This window comes from Leptidea sinapis, chromosome 1 (genome assembly GCF_905404315.1).
Source record: "Leptidea sinapis chromosome 1, ilLepSina1.1, whole genome shotgun sequence".
NCBI classification, from domain to species: Eukaryota; Metazoa; Arthropoda; class Insecta; order Lepidoptera; family Pieridae; genus Leptidea; species Leptidea sinapis.
Genome location: NC_066265.1, coordinates 10,776,321 through 10,803,955, shown reverse-complemented (window position 1 = coordinate 10,803,955; position 27,635 = coordinate 10,776,321). Strand labels below are relative to the sequence as shown.

At 34.9% G+C, this 27,635-nt stretch overlaps 1 protein-coding gene across 1 annotated transcript in view; it reads right to left on the bottom strand.

The window, feature by feature from the left end:
* LOC126966865 (probable 4-methylmuconolactone transporter) overlaps positions 1–22,982 on the bottom strand; it is a 72,459-nt gene extending 49,477 nt beyond the window's left edge. Inside the window, exon 1 of the mRNA XM_050811142.1 lies at positions 22,795–22,982. The gene's annotated coding sequence lies outside the window, so the exon portion shown is untranslated. The remainder of the gene's footprint in view (positions 1–22,794) is intronic.
* Between the last annotated feature and the right edge of the window lie 4,653 nt (positions 22,983–27,635).

The following is a 27,635-nucleotide window of genomic DNA, read 5'->3' as shown; positions in this document are numbered from 1 at the left end:
TTGACGCGATCGCGCGAGTATTTCGCGATATTATACGTTTTTTGTCAGTCAGTTAGAGGTTAAATGATGCATCTAAGTAACGCATGAATTGAAGCCAAGGCCGCCCATAATCTTGCAAATACAGAAAATCACAAGAATGTTACCAAGATTTACCTTTAATTTAATTACCATGTGAACACGATAGTGATGTATAAGAGGCATATTTACAAAACCAGAGAATTGAGGCTCTGATGCTGCCGTTATGGACGACCTCTAGTTATAGTTATTGCATAAACTGCTTCACGTAATTCGTGTTGTTCCGGATAATGACCCGAAAACTTGCTTTCGTCTTATAGAGCGAACACTTAATAAATTCGCACTTTTTTATAATTTAAGTATATAATAACTTAATTTATATAGATACTTAACTTTAGCTACCAATAATATGAGAAACGAGTAGTGTGTAGTGTTGTAGTGATTCATACACGAATATAACTAACTTATTTGATCTTTGAGGCCTTTGTCCAGCAGTGAACGTCTTCCGGCTCATATCATGATATGATGATTTGATCTTTATAAATATTTATTTGTTTATACTAGCCGAGAATCGTGCACGCAGTGATAGCTCTGCACGTCACATTAAATACCAACGACGGTAAAACTAGCATTTTTGAAGCCAAAAAGTTCTTTGTACGTTAAGACTCTCAATGCCGTTTAGTGTATCGCTCTCTGCAGTCATATCATAAGTCTGGTTTCTTGATATATTATTTTTTGCTATATAATTGATTTAAATTTTATCACAAATTTATATTTTCATTTGTTTTTGCGCAGTCACTGTCTCCTCGCGGTTAACCGTTGTTGGATTACTTCAGATGTGCATACTCCATCAATAAATATCACCATATAATAATGAGGTCAAAAATTCCAGGGGGTTTTAAATAATATGCAATCCGTGGTCAAGTGAATTCCTGACAATTGTCAGAAATAGTCTTGATCAATCACAAACACTATTTTTGATCACTATATTTGACAATAGACATGTGTTGCAAACAAATTGATAAGTAAACTCGGAAACAAATGGCACTCTGAGAGAGAAGAAGCGGTGCAAGAAACTCTCCTAGCATTCTTTTTTGCGCTCTTTTTAATATAATATACTATATTGTCATTTTTATTTGTCGTGTTAGACGTCATTTGGAATTCAAGATTTATTTCAGAACTTAGTTGCTCCAGCGATAACTTGGACATTCGAAAAGGCATCCAAAGGAAAGAAAGAAAAAGAAAAGGTTTTCATGTCAGATTTTTATGCGCACGGATTGTCTATTTTTTAAGGTTTTATAACCGTATCTGTAGACTCTGTCTCTGTCTGTCTATCAAAGGCATCTCATACATATGTTAAAATATCTCATATATTAAATATCGGCTAGATTGGTGTGTCGGCATTATTGTAAGTTTCGAGGACAAGAAAGTGAAATGCTGGGCCAATGTCAAAAAAGCCTCTTAGAATATTTGGTATTTTTAAAAATCCTGGGTGGCACTGCATTATAATGTACAGGGCGTATCACCTTGGCACCATCAGGAGACCATTTTGTTCCTCTAGTTACTTCTCGTAAGTCACCCTTGTTGTTTTAGTCTGACTCACGTCTGACCAGTTTTTACCTTTGGAATTCTTCCAAGTCGGGGCGGACAGCTGGTTTATTATAAAATGAAAAACAACGTGTTGAACATGAAACCACAAACTGCTGCTTCCTTATGGATTCTTTTCAAGAATGATCGTTTTTTTCGTCAGGCATTTTTATTCAGTTCGCTTCACACGAACAAGACTTACATGTAGGGATAAACCTTTTATTTGTGACCGGCGAGGAATGTTACAAGTTCGTGTTTCATACGAAGATATTTGCTTGCGGGTGGGAACGCTCTTAGCTACGTTGAGAATACAACAACCTGTAATTTTGCTATCATATTGGTCCATGATGCATCCATTAGTTATCTATAAGTTAGCTAGTATATATTCAAAATACTATGGGGCTAATTCCAAGCGTGGCTGACTCAATGAAAATCAATCAATGTAACTGTAACAATACTAGTCATCTATCTTGCTGTATATTTTCTCTATCTGTAGAAAAATTCGTAATCGTATTAAAATAAACATTATATATATTATATTTTATTTGTATTAGTAAATAGTCAAACACACGGAGCCAGAGGAGACCTCGAACAAGATGGGAGGATGAACTGAAACTCACAGCAGGCCCGAACACTAAGAAAGAGCTGGAGAAGGCCTTTGCCAAGCGACACACTGAGTTATGAGACATACTCTAACTCAAAATAAAAGAGCTTAATAGATAGATAGATAGTTAATAGTCATTGAAGAATCAATCAACCGCCAGCTCTTGGGATACCTAGAGGGGCACCAGCTGATCAGCGACTGCCAGTACGGTTTCCGTCAGGGTCGCTCAGCTGGTGATCTTCTTGCATACCTCACCCATAAATGGGCGCAAGCGGTTGAGTCGAAGGGAGAGGCGTTGGCGGTGAGTTTAGACATAGCGAAGGCCTTCGATCGGGTGTGGCATAAAGCGCTTATAGCGATACTGCCATCCTATGGGCTTCCCGAGAAGTTGTGCAAATGGGTCACTAGCTTTTTGACTGATCGGAGCATCAAGGTTGTTATCAACGGTGCATGCTCCGACTTAAAACCCATAAACGCTGGTGTCCCGCAAGGCTGCGTGCTATCCCCTACGCTGTTTCTTCTGCATATCAACAGACGACAGCACAGGGTATGCTTCCTACACCGGCCGTGCCAATATGTCCCGGGATAGCGTCGACGAGAACCGGAACAAACTTGTGTCTGAAATCGAGACTATGCTTTGCAAAGTCCCGGAATGGGGCCGACATAATTTAGTCCAATTCAACCCCAAGAAGACACAAGTTTGTGCGTTCACCACTAAAAAGTCTCCCTTTGTCGTATCCCCTCGATTCGAGATCACTCCTCTAACTGCCACAGCCTGTATTGGCATACTTGGCGTCGATATATCGAGCGACGTTCAGTTCCGTGGTCACTTTGAAGAGAAGGCCAAACTGGCCTCTAAAAATCTTGGTGTACTCAGTAAGGCGAGACAGTACTTCACTAAAAGCCACCGCCTGCAACTTTATAAGGCGCAAATTCGGCCACACATGGAGTACTGTTCTCACCTCTGGGCGGGTGCACCCCAGTACCAGCTTCTTCCATTTGACCGCATACAACGAAGAGCGGCTCGAATCATCGACGATCAAGTCATCTCCGATCGGCTTGATTCTCTAGCATTGCGTAGAGATGTGGGTTCTCTCTGCATCTTCTACCGCATTTATCACGGGGAGTGCTCAGAGGAGCTGTTCGGGTTGATTCCAGCGGCCGAATTCCACCATCGGACATTACGTGCAAAGTACCATCTGCATCACGTAGACGTCTGGCATTCCACAACCGCGCGTTTTGTTCGAAATTACTTGCCTCGCACAGGCACTTTGTGGAATCAACTACCGGCAGCGGTCTTCCCGAACAGATACGACTTAGGGACCTTCAAGAGAAAAGCATACTCCCACCTTAAAGGCCGGCAACGCATTTCTTGACACACCTGTTGTTGCGGATGTCCATGGGCGGTTGCCTCACCTCTCCCCATCCCGTGAGCCTCTTGCCCGTTTGCCCCCTCTCATATAAAAAAAAAACATTGTTCACTTATATACATTCAAATGTTCAAAATATTATCTTCGCGCCCCAATAAGGCTTCTGGAAACTCAAGCGCTGGCAGCTATTTCGGTCAACGGATCAGCCTAGCTATCCAACGCGGTAATACTGCCAGTATTCTTGGTACGCTTCCACGTAATGATAGTTTTAATTTTATGTAGTCGTAGTATTGTGAATATAGATTTGTTTTGTTTGAATAATATATACAAACTTTAGTTTTTATTTTTTGTGATTGTTTAGTTTCAATATCAGCGCTTTACGCCTGAAACACAGGATTACCTAGTTCAGACACACTTTGACGTAAGACTTTAGTATGATTATTTTTATTTTGTAATTTAATAACCTTTTTATAATAAAAAATAAATAAATAATCTTTGTGAGAGATGTTTTCTATCTTCCTCGCATGGTTTTTCTATATCTCTATTTTAATATCTATATTGTTAAGTCTATGCTAAAGAGTAATTAATAATTAGTTGGTGAATGTTTTTTGATTAAAGCCATAGTTAGTTACCCAGTAGAAGTTAGGTACTAAAAATTAATAGAATTTGTAGTTATTTTGCGGAAATCTACTACTATTTAAGATGTTTTAATGACGAAACACAGACTTAAGACAGAAAACAAAAATCACTAATGTCACTAATGCTATAAGACAATTTAAATGGCGCTGGACGGGACACCCTTTCGGGGTATAGACAAATTGAGGAAATGTATCCTGGTAGGACTGGTATCCCAGAAACTTAAAAAGGAAACCGGGGGGAAAATACAGGAGATGGTCAGACGAACTTAGGACGATAGCAGGCAAGACATGGTATAGGTTAACTAAAGATAGAAAAGAGTGGAAGAAGTTGGAAGAGGCCTTTGTCAATAGACAACCAGATAGTGATAGATACTTAGTTAAAGATAGTTTGTAAGTATTAATGTAAATGATACTATCTGAATAAAGGTTTATATTATTATTATATTATAATGACGATCTGTGTGCTAGGACACATAGTTGTAGTGAAATTTCACCGGACAAGTGGACAAACGAATGAATCAAAACGAATGATTTTTCAATTGCCCGTCGCGATTCGTTTTTCCATTTGTCCGTTGCCATTGCCATCTGGACAGACAGACAACGCATCCGGAACTACAAAGGAAACGCGATGAACGCTGATTAACACCGCTCATGATTCGTGCTGGGGGCCTGTGTTTAAATTTTAACTCAAATTTGTGGTAGCAGCAATGTAATATAATCAACGTAACATTTTAATTTCTCAACCGATAGATGAAACAATAGATATTATGTAGGTATAGTAGATACCTACATTAGTAAATAAACTTTCAAATTGGTTGCTGATTGTAAGATAAGCGAGCACAGAACGCACAGACAAAGAGACAAAAACTAAATTTTTGCCTTTCGTGTTACAACTCGTACAACGTGTTTAAATTGTTTTTTTTAGTATAGAAATAATATATTTTTTTTATTATTGCTTACAGTAAGTTAATATCGGGACATTAAGGCTTTAGTAGTTTACTCAGCAGCAATGAATGCAGCCTAACAACACAATACAGCGTAATAAAGCGGCGATACGGCCCTGAACTTCATAAAAAGTAAAAGGGTTGGACGGGCTTATGCAAAAAGAGACAGTTGTTTTTCAAAAAACATTCAATGACTTTATAATGACGAATTGATTTATATGTTTAATTTTATTTGAATATATTACTTAAGACAATTACAAGGAATAGAATATTATAAACTAGATGCAGGTATACGAAAATTCGTACATCTTATTTAAAAAATTCAGGACTTTCAAAAATCGTTTATGTCCATTTTTATCCCTTTTAGGGAATATCAAAATCTCCTTTTGTCTTAGTGCTCAGTCATGTCACTTAAGTTATTTAAGAAACCTTCCTTAAAGGCTTACCATCAGAGGCTTAGGCTTACCATCAGAGGCTTAGGCTCTGCATTAATTAATAAGCTTATCAGACAGGACAGGTAAGTCTTTCAGTATTTTTAAAGTCTCGAAAGAAAGGATTCTTAGAAAAAGGTTCAATCGAATACTTACAATGATCAAATACTTTATATTTTCTGTTATTAATGTGTTTAAATATAATTATTTTATGATTTAATATGTATCCACGTAATGCTATAAATTATTATTGTGATTGCAGTTTAATTGCATTATGATAATCGCATAGTGATCATTCATTCTACTTCCGTCACTAGGATAATATTATTATGCTAATACGAGCTTAAAATTTACATACCATTCCTAGCCTTTAATGGTTAAGCAAATTATATAAGTAAATACATTATTATTGACATAATATGTGTGAATAGATAATATTGGGTACTCTTGTAAATATTGTTTTTCTTTTTAGTATTTGTACAGCTGTTGTTAAAGTAAATTTAAGTTTTAGGATATTCCTTGAATTATATATTATATATTATAATATATTTATATATATTATAGCTGACCCGACAGACGTTGTTCTGTAGATAATAAAAAAAAATACTGTCTTATAGGAAATTGTCAATAATATTTCAAAACATCAAGAATTATTTCGTAAGAAATGCTCTCTTTTGTAATAATGTTATCGTTTCACAGCGGAACTGTCAAACCGTGCGTCACTAAATTCTCCCACAAAAAATATGTCCATACAAAACAAATATGTATTGAAAATAAAATAACTATGGGTCCCAAATCGAAATAAAAACTATACTAACTCTCAACTTGGACTGAATGAAAACTGCACTCTATTAAGTAATCCCCATTTAAATTCGTTCATTAGTTTAGGAGTCCATCGCGGACAAACGACGAGTCACGTAATTTATATATTATATTAGGAATTTTATATTTCCTCCCATGTAATGGTTTCACGGTTTTCGTTGTAAAGTGCCTTTGGTAATACCGCTAAACAACGGGTGGACTATTTTCTTGAACCTTCTTGAATTCTCTTTTAAAATTAATATGCAATAAGAATTATAATTTAAGGAAAAAGCACTGTAGTTTTTACCATGAAGCTCATCGTAGAATTGAACTTTGATACTGGGTGGCAGGGGCGTGCATATAATATAGGCAATTAAGCAGTGCCTAACTCGTTATGAACCTAAATAAATAAAGCAATAGGGTTAAAGTTAATTTAGTTTAATTTGGTTCCATTATTTTATAACCTAACTTCTATTTAACACCCACTCATAAAATGTTTCCTTACGCTAGATACTAAATACCTACGGTAAGCAATCTTTTCATATTCCAAAGCTCAACTCAACAAGACTAGTTAGATCCACAGTGCCTACCTTACTGCTGCTGGGTGGGGTTCTCATATCGAGACATGTCTTATCTCCATATCTGTCTATAATTTACTTATTATAATGTTGTACCTAAAAAGTATTTTTTGTTGTGGCAACGAATGTTCATAAGATAGAATTAATAATAGCTTGAATTATTTATATACATCACTGTATTAACATATACACAGTGTTGCTATGTTAGTAATCGATGTCTGTATGTAATTCTTACACAGCAGGTGAGCGTTGAGAGAATATAAATTAAGTAGAATTTTATGCGACTACGTGTGTACTTCGCTGACGTTTCTAGTATACATAAAATAATTACTTAATACTGTATCTTAATTATTTCTGGAACGTAGTTCCTAGACGTCTTGTTATAAAAAGAATTCACCATTCTATCTATTTATATAAAAATGAATTGCTGTGCGTTAGTCTCGCTAAAACTCGAGAACGGCTGGCTAGATTAGGTAGGCTTGCCCAATTTAGGTCTTGAATTATTTGTGGAAGTCCAGGGAAGGTTTAAAAGGTGAATAAATAGGAAAATGCTGCTAAATTAAATAAAAACAACAAATTTGTTTTTCCTTTGATGTGTCCATACATAATTTCTATGAGAGAATTTATTGACGCACGGTTTGACAGTTCAGCTGCGAAACAATTTTATTACGACAGCAGGGTGCAAATAAAAAACAAACGTTATGAAAAAGTATTATTGTGCTATCTGTTTCCTGAACATGGGAGAGAAGAGGGAGAAAGAACTACTCACACAGTGCATTTTTTGAGGTACCAGGCGAACATAAGTGAAGTAGATGTAGTATTTGGTAGTGAACGTTTGTGACATTATCTTATCTATATCATTATATTTATACAATATATAATATATGTAATAGGATAAGAACTTACGTTGACGCGATCGCGCGAGTATTTCGCGATATTATACGTTTTTTGTCAGTCAGTTAGAGGTTAAATGATGCATCTAAGTAACGCATGAATTGAAGCCAAGGCCGCCCATAATCTTGCAAATACAGAAAATCACAAGAATGTTACCAAGATTTACCTTTAATTTAATTACCATGTGAACACGATAGTGATGTATAAGAGGCATATTTACAAAACCAGAGAATTGAGGCTCTGATGCTGCCGTTATGGACGACCTCTAGTTATAGTTATTGCATAAACTGCTTCACGTAATTCGTGTTGTTCCGGATAATGACCCGAAAACTTGCTTTCGTCTTATAGAGCGAACACTTAATAAATTCGCACTTTTTTATAATTTAAGTATATAATAACTTAATTTATATAGATACTTAACTTTAGCTACCAATAATATGAGAAACGAGTAGTGTGTAGTGTTGTAGTGATTCATACACGAATATAACTAACTTATTTGATCTTTGAGGCCTTTGTCCAGCAGTGAACGTCTTCCGGCTCATATCATGATATGATGATTTGATCTTTATAAATATTTATTTGTTTATACTAGCCGAGAATCGTGCACGCAGTGATAGCTCTGCACGTCACATTAAATACCAACGACGGTAAAACTAGCATTTTTGAAGCCAAAAAGTTCTTTGTACGTTAAGACTCTCAATGCCGTTTAGTGTATCGCTCTCTGCAGTCATATCATAAGTCTGGTTTCTTGATATATTATTTTTTGCTATATAATTGATTTAAATTTTATCACAAATTTATATTTTCATTTGTTTTTGCGCAGTCACTGTCTCCTCGCGGTTAACCGTTGTTGGATTACTTCAGATGTGCATACTCCATCAATAAATATCACCATATAATAATGAGGTCAAAAATTCCAGGGGGTTTTAAATAATATGCAATCCGTGGTCAAGTGAATTCCTGACAATTGTCAGAAATAGTCTTGATCAATCACAAACACTATTTTTGATCACTATATTTGACAATAGACATGTGTTGCAAACAAATTGATAAGTAAACTCGGAAACAAATGGCACTCTGAGAGAGAAGAAGCGGTGCAAGAAACTCTCCTAGCATTCTTTTTTGCGCTCTTTTTAATATAATATACTATATTGTCATTTTTATTTGTCGTGTTAGACGTCATTTGGAATTCAAGATTTATTTCAGAACTTAGTTGCTCCAGCGATAACTTGGACATTCGAAAAGGCATCCAAAGGAAAGAAAGAAAAAGAAAAGGTTTTCATGTCAGATTTTTATGCGCACGGATTGTCTATTTTTTAAGGTTTTATAACCGTATCTGTAGACTCTGTCTCTGTCTGTCTATCAAAGGCATCTCATACATATGTTAAAATATCTCATATATTAAATATCGGCTAGATTGGTGTGTCGGCATTATTGTAAGTTTCGAGGACAAGAAAGTGAAATGCTGGGCCAATGTCAAAAAAGCCTCTTAGAATATTTGGTATTTTTAAAAATCCTGGGTGGCACTGCATTATAATGTACAGGGCGTATCACCTTGGCACCATCAGGAGACCATTTTGTTCCTCTAGTTACTTCTCGTAAGTCACCCTTGTTGTTTTAGTCTGACTCACGTCTGACCAGTTTTTACCTTTGGAATTCTTCCAAGTCGGGGCGGACAGCTGGTTTATTATAAAATGAAAAACAACGTGTTGAACATGAAACCACAAACTGCTGCTTCCTTATGGATTCTTTTCAAGAATGATCGTTTTTTTCGTCAGGCATTTTTATTCAGTTCGCTTCACACGAACAAGACTTACATGTAGGGATAAACCTTTTATTTGTGACCGGCGAGGAATGTTACAAGTTCGTGTTTCATACGAAGATATTTGCTTGCGGGTGGGAACGCTCTTAGCTACGTTGAGAATACAACAACCTGTAATTTTGCTATCATATTGGTCCATGATGCATCCATTAGTTATCTATAAGTTAGCTAGTATATATTCAAAATACTATGGGGCTAATTCCAAGCGTGGCTGACTCAATGAAAATCAATCAATGTAACTGTAACAATACTAGTCATCTATCTTGCTGTATATTTTCTCTATCTGTAGAAAAATTCGTAATCGTATTAAAATAAACATTATATATATTATATTTTATTTGTATTAGTAAATAGTCAAACACACGGAGCCAGAGGAGACCTCGAACAAGATGGGAGGATGAACTGAAACTCACAGCAGGCCCGAACACTAAGAAAGAGCTGGAGAAGGCCTTTGCCAAGCGACACACTGAGTTATGAGACATACTCTAACTCAAAATAAAAGAGCTTAATAGATAGATAGATAGTTAATAGTCATTGAAGAATCAATCAACCGCCAGCTCTTGGGATACCTAGAGGGGCACCAGCTGATCAGCGACTGCCAGTACGGTTTCCGTCAGGGTCGCTCAGCTGGTGATCTTCTTGCATACCTCACCCATAAATGGGCGCAAGCGGTTGAGTCGAAGGGAGAGGCGTTGGCGGTGAGTTTAGACATAGCGAAGGCCTTCGATCGGGTGTGGCATAAAGCGCTTATAGCGATACTGCCATCCTATGGGCTTCCCGAGAAGTTGTGCAAATGGGTCACTAGCTTTTTGACTGATCGGAGCATCAAGGTTGTTATCAACGGTGCATGCTCCGACTTAAAACCCATAAACGCTGGTGTCCCGCAAGGCTGCGTGCTATCCCCTACGCTGTTTCTTCTGCATATCAACAGACGACAGCACAGGGTATGCTTCCTACACCGGCCGTGCCAATATGTCCCGGGATAGCGTCGACGAGAACCGGAACAAACTTGTGTCTGAAATCGAGACTATGCTTTGCAAAGTCCCGGAATGGGGCCGACATAATTTAGTCCAATTCAACCCCAAGAAGACACAAGTTTGTGCGTTCACCACTAAAAAGTCTCCCTTTGTCGTATCCCCTCGATTCGAGATCACTCCTCTAACTGCCACAGCCTGTATTGGCATACTTGGCGTCGATATATCGAGCGACGTTCAGTTCCGTGGTCACTTTGAAGAGAAGGCCAAACTGGCCTCTAAAAATCTTGGTGTACTCAGTAAGGCGAGACAGTACTTCACTAAAAGCCACCGCCTGCAACTTTATAAGGCGCAAATTCGGCCACACATGGAGTACTGTTCTCACCTCTGGGCGGGTGCACCCCAGTACCAGCTTCTTCCATTTGACCGCATACAACGAAGAGCGGCTCGAATCATCGACGATCAAGTCATCTCCGATCGGCTTGATTCTCTAGCATTGCGTAGAGATGTGGGTTCTCTCTGCATCTTCTACCGCATTTATCACGGGGAGTGCTCAGAGGAGCTGTTCGGGTTGATTCCAGCGGCCGAATTCCACCATCGGACATTACGTGCAAAGTACCATCTGCATCACGTAGACGTCTGGCATTCCACAACCGCGCGTTTTGTTCGAAATTACTTGCCTCGCACAGGCACTTTGTGGAATCAACTACCGGCAGCGGTCTTCCCGAACAGATACGACTTAGGGACCTTCAAGAGAAAAGCATACTCCCACCTTAAAGGCCGGCAACGCATTTCTTGACACACCTGTTGTTGCGGATGTCCATGGGCGGTTGCCTCACCTCTCCCCATCCCGTGAGCCTCTTGCCCGTTTGCCCCCTCTCATATAAAAAAAAAACATTGTTCACTTATATACATTCAAATGTTCAAAATATTATCTTCGCGCCCCAATAAGGCTTCTGGAAACTCAAGCGCTGGCAGCTATTTCGGTCAACGGATCAGCCTAGCTATCCAACGCGGTAATACTGCCAGTATTCTTGGTACGCTTCCACGTAATGATAGTTTTAATTTTATGTAGTCGTAGTATTGTGAATATAGATTTGTTTTGTTTGAATAATATATACAAACTTTAGTTTTTATTTTTTGTGATTGTTTAGTTTCAATATCAGCGCTTTACGCCTGAAACACAGGATTACCTAGTTCAGACACACTTTGACGTAAGACTTTAGTATGATTATTTTTATTTTGTAATTTAATAACCTTTTTATAATAAAAAATAAATAAATAATCTTTGTGAGAGATGTTTTCTATCTTCCTCGCATGGTTTTTCTATATCTCTATTTTAATATCTATATTGTTAAGTCTATGCTAAAGAGTAATTAATAATTAGTTGGTGAATGTTTTTTGATTAAAGCCATAGTTAGTTACCCAGTAGAAGTTAGGTACTAAAAATTAATAGAATTTGTAGTTATTTTGCGGAAATCTACTACTATTTAAGATGTTTTAATGACGAAACACAGACTTAAGACAGAAAACAAAAATCACTAATGTCACTAATGCTATAAGACAATTTAAATGGCGCTGGACGGGACACCCTTTCGGGGTATAGACAAATTGAGGAAATGTATCCTGGTAGGACTGGTATCCCAGAAACTTAAAAAGGAAACCGGGGGGAAAATACAGGAGATGGTCAGACGAACTTAGGACGATAGCAGGCAAGACATGGTATAGGTTAACTAAAGATAGAAAAGAGTGGAAGAAGTTGGAAGAGGCCTTTGTCAATAGACAACCAGATAGTGATAGATACTTAGTTAAAGATAGTTTGTAAGTATTAATGTAAATGATACTATCTGAATAAAGGTTTATATTATTATTATATTATAATGACGATCTGTGTGCTAGGACACATAGTTGTAGTGAAATTTCACCGGACAAGTGGACAAACGAATGAATCAAAACGAATGATTTTTCAATTGCCCGTCGCGATTCGTTTTTCCATTTGTCCGTTGCCATTGCCATCTGGACAGACAGACAACGCATCCGGAACTACAAAGGAAACGCGATGAACGCTGATTAACACCGCTCATGATTCGTGCTGGGGGCCTGTGTTTAAATTTTAACTCAAATTTGTGGTAGCAGCAATGTAATATAATCAACGTAACATTTTAATTTCTCAACCGATAGATGAAACAATAGATATTATGTAGGTATAGTAGATACCTACATTAGTAAATAAACTTTCAAATTGGTTGCTGATTGTAAGATAAGCGAGCACAGAACGCACAGACAAAGAGACAAAAACTAAATTTTTGCCTTTCGTGTTACAACTCGTACAACGTGTTTAAATTGTTTTTTTTAGTATAGAAATAATATATTTTTTTTATTATTGCTTACAGTAAGTTAATATCGGGACATTAAGGCTTTAGTAGTTTACTCAGCAGCAATGAATGCAGCCTAACAACACAATACAGCGTAATAAAGCGGCGATACGGCCCTGAACTTCATAAAAAGTAAAAGGGTTGGACGGGCTTATGCAAAAAGAGACAGTTGTTTTTCAAAAAACATTCAATGACTTTATAATGACGAATTGATTTATATGTTTAATTTTATTTGAATATATTACTTAAGACAATTACAAGGAATAGAATATTATAAACTAGATGCAGGTATACGAAAATTCGTACATCTTATTTAAAAAATTCAGGACTTTCAAAAATCGTTTATGTCCATTTTTATCCCTTTTAGGGAATATCAAAATCTCCTTTTGTCTTAGTGCTCAGTCATGTCACTTAAGTTATTTAAGAAACCTTCCTTAAAGGCTTACCATCAGAGGCTTAGGCTTACCATCAGAGGCTTAGGCTCTGCATTAATTAATAAGCTTATCAGACAGGACAGGTAAGTCTTTCAGTATTTTTAAAGTCTCGAAAGAAAGGATTCTTAGAAAAAGGTTCAATCGAATACTTACAATGATCAAATACTTTATATTTTCTGTTATTAATGTGTTTAAATATAATTATTTTATGATTTAATATGTATCCACGTAATGCTATAAATTATTATTGTGATTGCAGTTTAATTGCATTATGATAATCGCATAGTGATCATTCATTCTACTTCCGTCACTAGGATAATATTATTATGCTAATACGAGCTTAAAATTTACATACCATTCCTAGCCTTTAATGGTTAAGCAAATTATATAAGTAAATACATTATTATTGACATAATATGTGTGAATAGATAATATTGGGTACTCTTGTAAATATTGTTTTTCTTTTTAGTATTTGTACAGCTGTTGTTAAAGTAAATTTAAGTTTTAGGATATTCCTTGAATTATATATTATATATTATAATATATTTATATATATTATAGCTGACCCGACAGACGTTGTTCTGTAGATAATAAAAAAAAATACTGTCTTATAGGAAATTGTCAATAATATTTCAAAACATCAAGAATTATTTCGTAAGAAATGCTCTCTTTTGTAATAATGTTATCGTTTCACAGCGGAACTGTCAAACCGTGCGTCACTAAATTCTCCCACAAAAAATATGTCCATACAAAACAAATATGTATTGAAAATAAAATAACTATGGGTCCCAAATCGAAATAAAAACTATACTAACTCTCAACTTGGACTGAATGAAAACTGCACTCTATTAAGTAATCCCCATTTAAATTCGTTCATTAGTTTAGGAGTCCATCGCGGACAAACGACGAGTCACGTAATTTATATATTATATTAGGAATTTTATATTTCCTCCCATGTAATGGTTTCACGGTTTTCGTTGTAAAGTGCCTTTGGTAATACCGCTAAACAACGGGTGGACTATTTTCTTGAACCTTCTTGAATTCTCTTTTAAAATTAATATGCAATAAGAATTATAATTTAAGGAAAAAGCACTGTAGTTTTTACCATGAAGCTCATCGTAGAATTGAACTTTGATACTGGGTGGCAGGGGCGTGCATATAATATAGGCAATTAAGCAGTGCCTAACTCGTTATGAACCTAAATAAATAAAGCAATAGGGTTAAAGTTAATTTAGTTTAATTTGGTTCCATTATTTTATAACCTAACTTCTATTTAACACCCACTCATAAAATGTTTCCTTACGCTAGATACTAAATACCTACGGTAAGCAATCTTTTCATATTCCAAAGCTCAACTCAACAAGACTAGTTAGATCCACAGTGCCTACCTTACTGCTGCTGGGTGGGGTTCTCATATCGAGACATGTCTTATCTCCATATCTGTCTATAATTTACTTATTATAATGTTGTACCTAAAAAGTATTTTTTGTTGTGGCAACGAATGTTCATAAGATAGAATTAATAATAGCTTGAATTATTTATATACATCACTGTATTAACATATACACAGTGTTGCTATGTTAGTAATCGATGTCTGTATGTAATTCTTACACAGCAGGTGAGCGTTGAGAGAATATAAATTAAGTAGAATTTTATGCGACTACGTGTGTACTTCGCTGACGTTTCTAGTATACATAAAATAATTACTTAATACTGTATCTTAATTATTTCTGGAACGTAGTTCCTAGACGTCTTGTTATAAAAAGAATTCACCATTCTATCTATTTATATAAAAATGAATTGCTGTGCGTTAGTCTCGCTAAAACTCGAGAACGGCTGGCTAGATTAGGTAGGCTTGCCCAATTTAGGTCTTGAATTATTTGTGGAAGTCCAGGGAAGGTTTAAAAGGTGAATAAATAGGAAAATGCTGCTAAATTAAATAAAAACAACAAATTTGTTTTTCCTTTGATGTGTCCATACATAATTTCTATGAGAGAATTTATTGACGCACGGTTTGACAGTTCAGCTGCGAAACAATTTTATTACGACAGCAGGGTGCAAATAAAAAACAAACGTTATGAAAAAGTATTATTGTGCTATCTGTTTCCTGAACATGGGAGAGAAGAGGGAGAAAGAACTACTCACACAGTGCATTTTTTGAGGTACCAGGCGAACATAAGTGAAGTAGATGTAGTATTTGGTAGTGAACGTTTGTGACATTATCTTATCTATATCATTATATTTATACAATATATAATATATGTAATAGGATAAGAACTTACGTTGACGCGATCGCGCGAGTATTTCGCGATATTATACGTTTTTTGTCAGTCAGTTAGAGGTTAAATGATGCATCTAAGTAACGCATGAATTGAAGCCAAGGCCGCCCATAATCTTGCAAATACAGAAAATCACAAGAATGTTACCAAGATTTACCTTTAATTTAATTACCATGTGAACACGATAGTGATGTATAAGAGGCATATTTACAAAACCAGAGAATTGAGGCTCTGATGCTGCCGTTATGGACGACCTCTAGTTATAGTTATTGCATAAACTGCTTCACGTAATTCGTGTTGTTCCGGATAATGACCCGAAAACTTGCTTTCGTCTTATAGAGCGAACACTTAATAAATTCGCACTTTTTTATAATTTAAGTATATAATAACTTAATTTATATAGATACTTAACTTTAGCTACCAATAATATGAGAAACGAGTAGTGTGTAGTGTTGTAGTGATTCATACACGAATATAACTAACTTATTTGATCTTTGAGGCCTTTGTCCAGCAGTGAACGTCTTCCGGCTCATATCATGATATGATGATTTGATCTTTATAAATATTTATTTGTTTATACTAGCCGAGAATCGTGCACGCAGTGATAGCTCTGCACGTCACATTAAATACCAACGACGGTAAAACTAGCATTTTTGAAGCCAAAAAGTTCTTTGTACGTTAAGACTCTCAATGCCGTTTAGTGTATCGCTCTCTGCAGTCATATCATAAGTCTGGTTTCTTGATATATTATTTTTTGCTATATAATTGATTTAAATTTTATCACAAATTTATATTTTCATTTGTTTTTGCGCAGTCACTGTCTCCTCGCGGTTAACCGTTGTTGGATTACTTCAGATGTGCATACTCCATCAATAAATATCACCATATAATAATGAGGTCAAAAATTCCAGGGGGTTTTAAATAATATGCAATCCGTGGTCAAGTGAATTCCTGACAATTGTCAGAAATAGTCTTGATCAATCACAAACACTATTTTTGATCACTATATTTGACAATAGACATGTGTTGCAAACAAATTGATAAGTAAACTCGGAAACAAATGGCACTCTGAGAGAGAAGAAGCGGTGCAAGAAACTCTCCTAGCATTCTTTTTTGCGCTCTTTTTAATATAATATACTATATTGTCATTTTTATTTGTCGTGTTAGACGTCATTTGGAATTCAAGATTTATTTCAGAACTTAGTTGCTCCAGCGATAACTTGGACATTCGAAAAGGCATCCAAAGGAAAGAAAGAAAAAGAAAAGGTTTTCATGTCAGATTTTTATGCGCACGGATTGTCTATTTTTTAAGGTTTTATAACCGTATCTGTAGACTCTGTCTCTGTCTGTCTATCAAAGGCATCTCATACATATGTTAAAATATCTCATATATTAAATATCGGCTAGATTGGTGTGTCGGCATTATTGTAAGTTTCGAGGACAAGAAAGTGAAATGCTGGGCCAATGTCAAAAAAGCCTCTTAGAATATTTGGTATTTTTAAAAATCCTGGGTGGCACTGCATTATAATGTACAGGGCGTATCACCTTGGCACCATCAGGAGACCATTTTGTTCCTCTAGTTACTTCTCGTAAGTCACCCTTGTTGTTTTAGTCTGACTCACGTCTGACCAGTTTTTACCTTTGGAATTCTTCCAAGTCGGGGCGGACAGCTGGTTTATTATAAAATGAAAAACAACGTGTAACAACAAAATCACGTATTTCGGATCGTTAATAAAAAAATATATTTTATTGTGAATTAATATTACATTTGGTTAAATTATATATAATACTTTGTATCTACCGGCTCGATTGAATTCGATGCAATAAAAATTTGGCAAACTTCTTAATTATGTTGAAAAAGATACCGCATATGGTTTAATTATCTTATTTAAGTGTTGTTACACAAACATTTGACAACTATTATCTTTACAAGTCTGCCATAATTTACCAATTATGCTAACACAATATTTTTATTAGCTTATAAGTACTTTGCGCAATGATTGCAGGCACATATCCTGTGATTACAAAACATCTGCTGGTTCAGAATTGTATGCTTTAATTTTATAATATCTGGACGATCGAGCCTTGCTAGGAATTTTAAGAATGAACAAAACTTGAACAAAAAAAAAAAACTAAATGGACACCTGGATTCCAACCAGGGTCTTCTGCTTTCCGAATCACCCAATGTCTCATCTGAGCTATTATAGTCTTGTATATAGCGGCGAAATTTTCCTTTGTATTCTAATGTTATTGTAGCTGTTTCTCATTATAACACGGAAAAAACTACATTCTTTTTAAATTGAAACCTAGCTAGATCGATATCTCGCCCCGAAACTACCTGTATACTAAATTTGAATAAAATCGTTGGAGCCGTTTCCGAGATTCTGATGATATATATTCAAGATTTGCTCGTTTAAATGTATAAATATCAGGACGACCGAGCCTTGCTCGGATTTTTAAGAATGTACAAAACTTGAACAAAAAAGAAACTAATAGGACATCTGGATTCGAACCGGGGTCTTCTGCTTTCCGGATCACCCAATGTCCCATCTGAGCTATTATAGTCTTGTATATAGTGGCGAAATTTACCTTTGTATTCTAATGTTATTTTAGCTGTTTCTCATTAAAACACGGAAAAACCTACATTTTTTTAAATTGAAACCTAGCTAGATCGATATCTCGCCCCGAAACTACCTGTATACTAAATTTGATTAAAATCGTTGGAGCCGTTTCCGAGATTCTGATGATATATATACAAGATTTGCTCGTTTAAATGTATAATATTTTACGTATAGATACGTAATAATATAATAAAAACTTAACCGTGCCGTTAGATAGGGGAGATCCGTAACAGAACTAATTTGACAGATGTTTTTAAGCTTTTATCATCGCGGAACTTTAACATAGTAATTATTATGACGCTATACATTTTATTAATTTGTTGCCGATATTTCGATTTAATTGCATGAATCGTGGTCGCGGTGGAACAGACACATAGCTCGGCTAATTCTTTTTTATGTATTTATAAATATACAGTTTAAATGAAGCGACTGTTTATTTTTTCAATACTTTTCAATGAGTATTTTTAATGAGGAACTTTTCAGAATTTTCACATCTACCGTGTGTGACTTGCAAACATACAAATATATTTTTTTCTTATATATACCTAACTATCTAAGTGCCATTATTTGAAAATAATAATACATAATAAGGAGTTAATCTCAATAAAGAAATAAAATAAAAAGATAAAAATCTCTCGCTCAAAATGTAATATTTGAACTAGAAAAGGCGGTAAAACAAAATGATATGAAACTAATATTTAAAAAAAAAATTCCTCAGATATTTTCGGTGTATTGTTCACAATGAAAAGCACCACTAATAGTCTCAATATTCACTAGAAGCGTACGTAATAGTGCAACACGATTGCAAGCAACAAAGCCCATTAACAATGATAAATTACAATACAGAATTAATGAAATGAAATCGTGACATCATCTGCTACTGAATCAATTAAGCCGTTGATTGTATCGCAGTGTTGTACTTGAGACTTTTAATGTTATTTATTGGTGGTATTTGGACTCCTGAAATGTTTAGGGTCATAATATCCTTTCTAGTTGAATATATAGTACCCATTATTCAGTCTATCTCCGGTTGTAGCCTACGTGAGATAAAAATCGTAACTATCTTTGACTTTTCTGTCAAATAAACTGATAAACGGTAACTCACCGTATCTGTACACCCTGTCTGTCAATGGGAGGACGTAAAGCTTACCAGCGAAAGAAGTTAATAATATATAAGGCGATAAGAATGAATTATCGGGTATATTGGGACAGCTTCAGATTATTGACAGCTAATTACTGACAGTATAAGGTAGTGATTTATCTCTATCTGTAGTAGAACGGCCGTTAGAGATGACATACTCATGGTTCAACAACATTGCACATAAAATACTGATTTTATTTATGGTCTTCTGGGGACAGTTACCTTATTACCACCATCTGACTGCGTGTAACACAGATCAGCTCGATTTTTCTGGTATGCAGTTTTCTGTGAACAGCTACATCACTACACGTCGCTTCATTGTATGTTCTCTACCGCATTTCTCACGGGGAGAGTTCCAAAAAGCTATTTGACTTGAATCTTGCCACCGAATTCCACCTCACGATACGATACGCCACAAATTGGGATGTCTTATCTTCTTTGGTTGTGTGGCGTTCCTCCACAGTGATGTTTTCAAGTAACTTACTTCCACGTGAAATATGCTTCCGAGTGCGGTGTTTTATTCCATAACTTTATCATTTTTATATCGTCTACAAGCCAAAAATACTATGCCTTTATAAATCGTGATAATATATAGCCTATATGTTGTCCCAATGTCATATTATCTATTATGTCCATTGACATTGTTGTTTGTCCATTGACAAACAGACAAAAATTCTATGAAGAATCTTTGGATTCGATAATGTTGTTAGAACACACAGCAAGTATTACTTATAAAATACTAAATAATTGGTTTTTACTTTATAATGATTATATTTTATGTAAAAATACTTATAAAGATAAAAGATCCGTGTCTAATGGTGCCGTGACATCAGTAAATAACATATCTCTAGTTACGGATACATCTTATCTATCCATAGTTATGTCCAATATAGTTATAGTCCAAAGCTTTATATCGATAGGTTATTGAATTTAAGTAAGCGTAAAAGGAATGATTTGTCTACCTCTAGTAAGTTAAACAACGGATAGATAGTTTAATGAAAACGGCCGTTAGAAACAAAGCATCATACGACAGTATGACTGTGTAAAAACGAACGAATGCCTGCTAAAGTAAAACGATGCAACTTTTCTTTCTCGTATATTAATCGATTAAATATATGTTGAACTACAGCTGACAAAGTTTAAAAAAAAATATTTCAAATTAAAGTATTTTAAAAAAAAGTATTTCCAAAAACAATAAACCATTAAAAAGGTTCATTAAAAATATTCTCTGCTTTTACTTCTATGTAAAAATTTAAATATAATGTTATAAAAATCCCTCTCGGGACCCAGAGCTTTAATCTGGCGCCTTAGACCGCGCGGCCAAACTGACTTAAAAGCAGTAGTTGAAATTAATAATAAAAGTTCAGCCCTACTCCGCGGCCGATTGTAATGTGACATGCGATAGGTGGGCGAAAATATTTTGAGGCGATGTATAAAAAGGTTTCACTTAAAAAGAAGAATCTTTTCAACATATTCTAGCTATTAGACGATTTATGCATAACTACATACTTTTATAATATATATCGGCTGTTCACGTAATAGGAGCTTTTGTAATAATAGTATTAATGAATAAAATAATAATAATAAAAACATTTCATTGTACGTATTTGTTTATCAATTACTTATAATTAATTTTAGTTGCCTGCATTGAGTTTAACTTTATAGGCAGTTATAGGTTTACGTTGAACCATAACAAGCAACGATTTAAGCAGGTTATTTAAACAATTTAAATGTTGAACGTCTTTTTAAATCATAAAATTTAATTAATTTACGCTTCCAGACTCTTTTTATTGTTATATTGTTGTATTATGGGGATAAATTTAGAGCTTCATGATATTAGGCAACGCATGAAAACATGGCATGGTTTAGTGGACATGACAGGCTACCTCTTACACTCGTAATAGGTATGCCACTTTGTTTTAGTGTGCGTGCGTTGCTGAAAATAGAGGTTTTAACAATTCACCCCTATTTTATTCGACGCGTTCACAGTCTATCTAAACGTTTAAATTATATAAGCCTAAAAATACCTTTTAAGTTATTGAAGTGGTGTAAAGCTGTATTTTAGCGAGTTAAAGTAAGTGTATTACAACTTATATATATATATATATATTTAAACATGGCATAGACACGCGTTTTGTAAGACAGTGACCTAACTATAAAAACGTCAGTGAATTAACAATAACGACGTTTCGGCCTCCAAGCCGGGCCCCCTGCCCGGCTTAGCAGTAAAAGCCTTTAGGCCTACACAGAGGAGGTTTTTAGTCGGTATTTACACCCGAGCACGACATATGGGCTCCGTTTCGGGGTCTTTAATAAGTAAATGTATTTTCACTTCTCATTCTCTGAAGTTGCTTATTCGTGCACGATATAGGCTGCACAAAATCGATTTTTCATAAATGTATCTATAGTAAGGCAAAGAAAATGAGCCATACAGCCAAACACAATAAAAAGTTCAGAGATAGAATTTGTCATTTTATAATATTTGCTTCAATTTATTTGCCTCATGTGTTTTTTGAGACATAAAAGATATTAGAATTAAAATACGGTAGGTTATTTAATTAATTTAATAATATATATGTTATAAAATTAATTTAATAGTAGGCTGTATAGGTCTGGAGCACAAGCCTAATATCAATGTCGTAAGATTAAAAAAAAAGCGGCGGGAAACATGTCTTGTTCTTCCGTGCGTTTATTAACTTTTTAAAGACAAGTGTTCAACACATGTTTAACTTTTTTGTTATAACACAGCATTTATTCATAAAAGTTTGGGTTAAGTGAAAGTTCGTTACAAAACTCATTTTATACTGGCAATGCGAACTAAAAAATATTGTTATTAATCGTTGTAGTTAATCTTCTAAAAATAAATATACTTATATGTATATATTGTTTTTATTATATATATAATAAACATAGCGGCCTTGTTTTGACAAATTCAAATCATTGAGATGATTGATGGCAGGGGATCACCCAAAAACGAGTGACCCACGTGCTGTTACATTAAAGGCAAATGAAATAATTTCTAAGAATCTATATTTAAGTAATATAATTTTTTATTGTAATATTGTACTATGTATGAGAAGTTAATTAATAATCAACACAAAATCCCCACTGAACGCATATTACAAATTAGTTTCGTAAGATATTATTATGATATATTATCTATTTACATAGCGAAAATTTTAGTTTATCCGAGATTATGGCAATTTTTTTAAAATTTTTCCATTTCGCATTATTTTAATATCACTTTCAATTAATTCTCGTAATGAAGATATACAAAACAACTTACCCACAGACTGCTTATTTGAAATCAGGAGCAATAAACCTAAATCCCGCCAAAATTTGCGCGCGGAATTCAAATGTCACAATTCGATTTTGACTTCGTTCGAACTTCAAACTCGACTTGGCTCCAAAGTCTGTATCACACAACCTCTAAAATATTTTTTATTAGGTTGGTGGCACGTGCGTTTAGGCAAAGTGCACGGCGGATACTAACTTGGTCACTGGTCAGTCAAACCTTGAAGACTTCTGAAAGCACCGCCCGCCTATCGCATTCCACTATTTTAATTATTATAGTAGGTAGTACAATTAATTTATTCAAATGTTTAACTTCATGGTGTCCTTTGTTTATTTTAAAACTAGGAACGATGTGATGCCGGCGGCGTAGGCACTACGGCTTAATTATTATTGATTCTACTAAATCTCTAAATATTCATGAGAGATTTATGGTAAGTTCAATTATTGTTATTGCGTACTTAGTATGTTAATTTAATTACTGACTTTAACCATCGTCTTTTTTCTACAAACACGTGACAGTTTTAAAATCTTTGAATGTAAAACCTTCAAAAAGTTTATGTAGTCTTCAAGAACGCGAATACCTACGTGCTGTTATTTTGTCCATCCCTTAAAGTTAAAAAAAAAGAAACGAAAAACGCAAGACGTATCATTTAAAAATGTATTTAAATGTTAAAAAAATCATGCAGTGCTTTATGTCAGTAGCCATAATTATTTTGTTGTCATTGATAGCCATAGATATTGGTAAGTAGAGTCATTTTGAAAATAACTTAAAATGCAGCCCACACTGTTTACGGTATCTTATCTGAAAAAGAAAAAAATGAAACTGATTCTGTTTTTATCAATTATTAATATTTTATGTTACCAACTTTGGCGATTCTTAAGTTAAACGAAATCAGGTATGACGACTTTCCGTTTTTAGGGTTTTTTCATTTCCAAATTACATGGAAACGCAGTTGGGTTTTAAGTTTCTTAAATTACCGGTGTTTATTATTTTATTTAATGAGTTTGAGTTTTAGCTAGTTAAACTGTTACCTTCACCTCGTAGAGGTACTCACAACTTGTGTTCTGATTCAAAATTTATACCTGGTTTCAATAACACAATGAAACGAATCTAACGACACCTTGAAGCTAAAATCCGTCGAGCCGTTCAGGCTGCAAAGCGTGTCAAACATTCGAATTTGGCGCCGAAAGTCTGCCTTTTTTATATGCCCAGTGTACCTTTTAAAGTAAATATGAATCTAATGACACTTCTCAAGCTAAAATCTATTGAGCTGTTCAAGCTGCAGAGCGTGCCAAACCATTCGTTTTGGCGCCGAAAATCTGCCTTTTTTATATACCCAGTGTCACTCTTAGAGTAAATAGGAATCTAATGACATCTCTCAAGCTAAAATCTATTGAGCTGTTCAGGCTGCAGAGCGTCCCCAAACCATTCGTTTTGGCGCCGAAAATCTGCCTTTTTATATACCCAGTGTCACTCTTAGTGTAAATATGAATCTAATGACACTTCTCAAGCTAAAATCTATTGAGCTGTTCAGGCTGCAGAGCGTCCCCAAACCATTCGTTTTGGCGCCGAAAATCTGCCTTTTTATATACCCAGTGTCACTCTTAGTGTAAATATGAATCTAATGACACTTCTCAAGCTAAAATCTATTGAGCTGTTCAAGCTGCAGAGCGTGCCAAACCATTCGTTTTGGCGCCGAAAATCTGCCTTTTTTATATACCCAGTGTCACTCTTAGTGTAAATACGAATCTAATGACATCTCTCAAGCTAAAATCTATTGAGCTGTTCAGCTGCAGAGCATGCCAAATCATTCGAATTTGACGCCGAAAATCTGCCTTTTTATATACCCAGTGTCACTCTTAGAGTAAATACGAATCTAATGACACCTCTTAAGCTAAAATCTATTGAGCTGTTCAGGCTGCAGAGCATGCCAAACTATTCGAATTTGGCGCCAAAAATCTGGCTTTTTATATACCCAGTGTCACTCTTAGAGTAAATACGAATCTAATGACACCTCTTAAGCTAAAATCCATCATCAATCAGACCAGCACAACTATACATACATACACACATGCATACTCTCGAAAAACATAGCCCTCCTTCTGGCACAGTCGGGTAATAAACAGGGCAAGGAAGGAATGGTAATCCAAGTTTCAAATTAAGATAACAGTGTCATGTATAGTATGAAAGAGCTTCATTTGCACAAGGTTAAACAGATTTCTAATTATTTTTATGATGTTTTCAATTTATGACAGAGAATGAAAAAAAAATCTTAAATCTATTATAACGCTCGGTGGGCGAGTCCGGTTTTTTACAATAAAATACGTCTTTTTTGTTAACCTTATATAAACTTATTTTACACTTTTTAGTTTTGTTTCTATTAAAGCGTGTTTTTTAGTATCGACAAAATTAGATAATACTTAATTAAGTTACTCAATTTGTTTCATATTCTTGGTCCGTTGAAAAAAAAAATCGAAAAATTGGACAATTTATAACATTGAATTGTGGTCAGTCTTAGAAGAGTGTGTAAAGTTTCAAATTAATCTCACGTTTTGAGAAAATGACATTCAGACATACCAAGATAATAGAACGAAAAGAAATATCGAGGCATATGATAAGAAGTATCACAGCATCAACATACTTATCTCACGATGACCACGATCCTCAATCGACCGTAGAGAGTTAGCCCAGAAGTTAGTGACCCAGCGTAAGAGGAGTGAATTGATAAGATAAAATTGCACATGGAATGAGCTTTAAATGCTTCTTTAAAGCGCACCGAATATTTTCGAACAGCCATTGCCAGATATTGTGAAGCAGTATTGCATTTGTCAATGTAAATCTGTGTCAAACGTGTGTTAAGAAGAGTATTACGTGCAGAGACTCTAGAAGTTATAAATCATATATCAAAATTACAATCACCCCGATCAGAAAATATCGCACCTCCCTATGAATATTAAGCTAAGAATCTACAATCCTAAGTACGATATTTAATGAGACAGAAATATAATTGTTTTTAATGTTAATCTCATAGTTAATAATGTGTGATAAACCTTGTTGTGTGGGTCAATGTAAATGTCAAAAATTTCACCATATTTATTGACTATTGTGACAGAACTTTGTTATTTAATTAATTTATTCATAGCACTGGTAATAAGACCATCGGTTAAAACCAAAATGCAATAAAAGATGAAATTTTAAATCGTTTTTCAATATTCCCGATTACAAGAGCAGCTCCATTTTACTTTACAGACTTTATTATGAATTCAGTTCCTAGAAAAGTTCTAGACTAAAAGATCCGTACCATGGTACAAGATGTTATGTAATTTTTAAAAGGTAATTTTGTAGAAACTTTTTTATTTATAATTTGCATAAAAATATTTCAAGGTTTAAGTAAAAAAGATGATAGCTGTAAGAGTATAAACTGTAGCGCAGCTGACAACGTCCTTCTATTGACACAGAAAGAATAATGATGTTCCATGCAGAAAGTACTTAATAGGTATATTAAATTAGTTTAGGTTTGGTTAAGTATAAATACTAAATACATTCTGTCTAAGTTTCAAGTGTCGAGCTACAGCGGATTCGGTATAAAACTCTGAGAGACAGAAGGACGAACGGACGGACTACGAACTCTTTAAAATAGGGTTTCTGTTGATAACGTATCCTTTGGGTACGCATGCGCCGTAGGATGGGTAAATCACACTCTTTAAAAACACCAGAAACATGTAAATTGAAGTATCCGAATATAATCCGTACTTTATAGCTTTTTAGGCCGACTTGAAAAGGAAGAAAGGGAAGCTCTGCAACATAATAATGTATTTTAACAATGTATTTTATTATATTCAATCAGAAATGCAATACTATAAAAAGTCGTCATCAAGAAAAGCTCTAAAAGTTCTGCGTCCAGGGCCGTAAAACAAGTTAATAAAAAAATTGTATGATTAAGATAACACGACACAAGTAAAAAAATGTGATGGCGAGTATAATATCGATTAATTATTTTCTTTTTAATAGTAATTATGACTTAAATTAAACTTTTATCTGTAATTTAATTAAAATCAAATTAAACTATGTAATGTAATTTAAGTTAATGTTATATGTATATCTATGGGTGAAATGCCTGAAAATAAATGATTTATTATTATTATTATTATTATAATACGAAATACATTTTTTTTGTTCTATATTTATAAAGTAACAATATTATTTATGAAACTGAAGTGGCAGTTGCAAGAGCACAAAAATCGACGGACAGATGGCCGTTGGAGCAATAAAGTTCTCGAATGGCGATCACGTACCGGAAGACGCAGTGTTGGTACACCTACACATAAAAGATACCCGACTTACAGATATAGCTGGAGCAACTCAATAGGTTTAAGTAAGTTTAAAGCACTGATAACGGCATTCAACAATAGAAAAGCGAATGAAGCTCTATCACTGAGTAGGAAAATCCTATGCATACTTATAATAATAATAATGAAGCTCTTTTATTTCCTTAACTAACATAATATACAAATAAAAAAATAGACACTTATATAATAATTTTCATAGTTAAGGCCCCTGGTGAGTATAGGCCTCCTCCGACAATTTCCAGAATGTTCTTGACTTTGCTTTTTCAGTCCAGTTTTCTCTAGCAATTTTTTTGATCTCATCAATCCATCGTTCTTTAGGACGTCCTCTGGCTCTCTTGCCTCGTGCCATATATGCATACTTACCAGGATGATAACTGGACTCTGTCGCTTAAACAGGCACTTCAGTGTGGACGGAATCAAAAATGAAAAAAATTGCAGATTTTGCCTTGAGGCAGATGAAACGCCTCTTTATCTCCTCTGCGA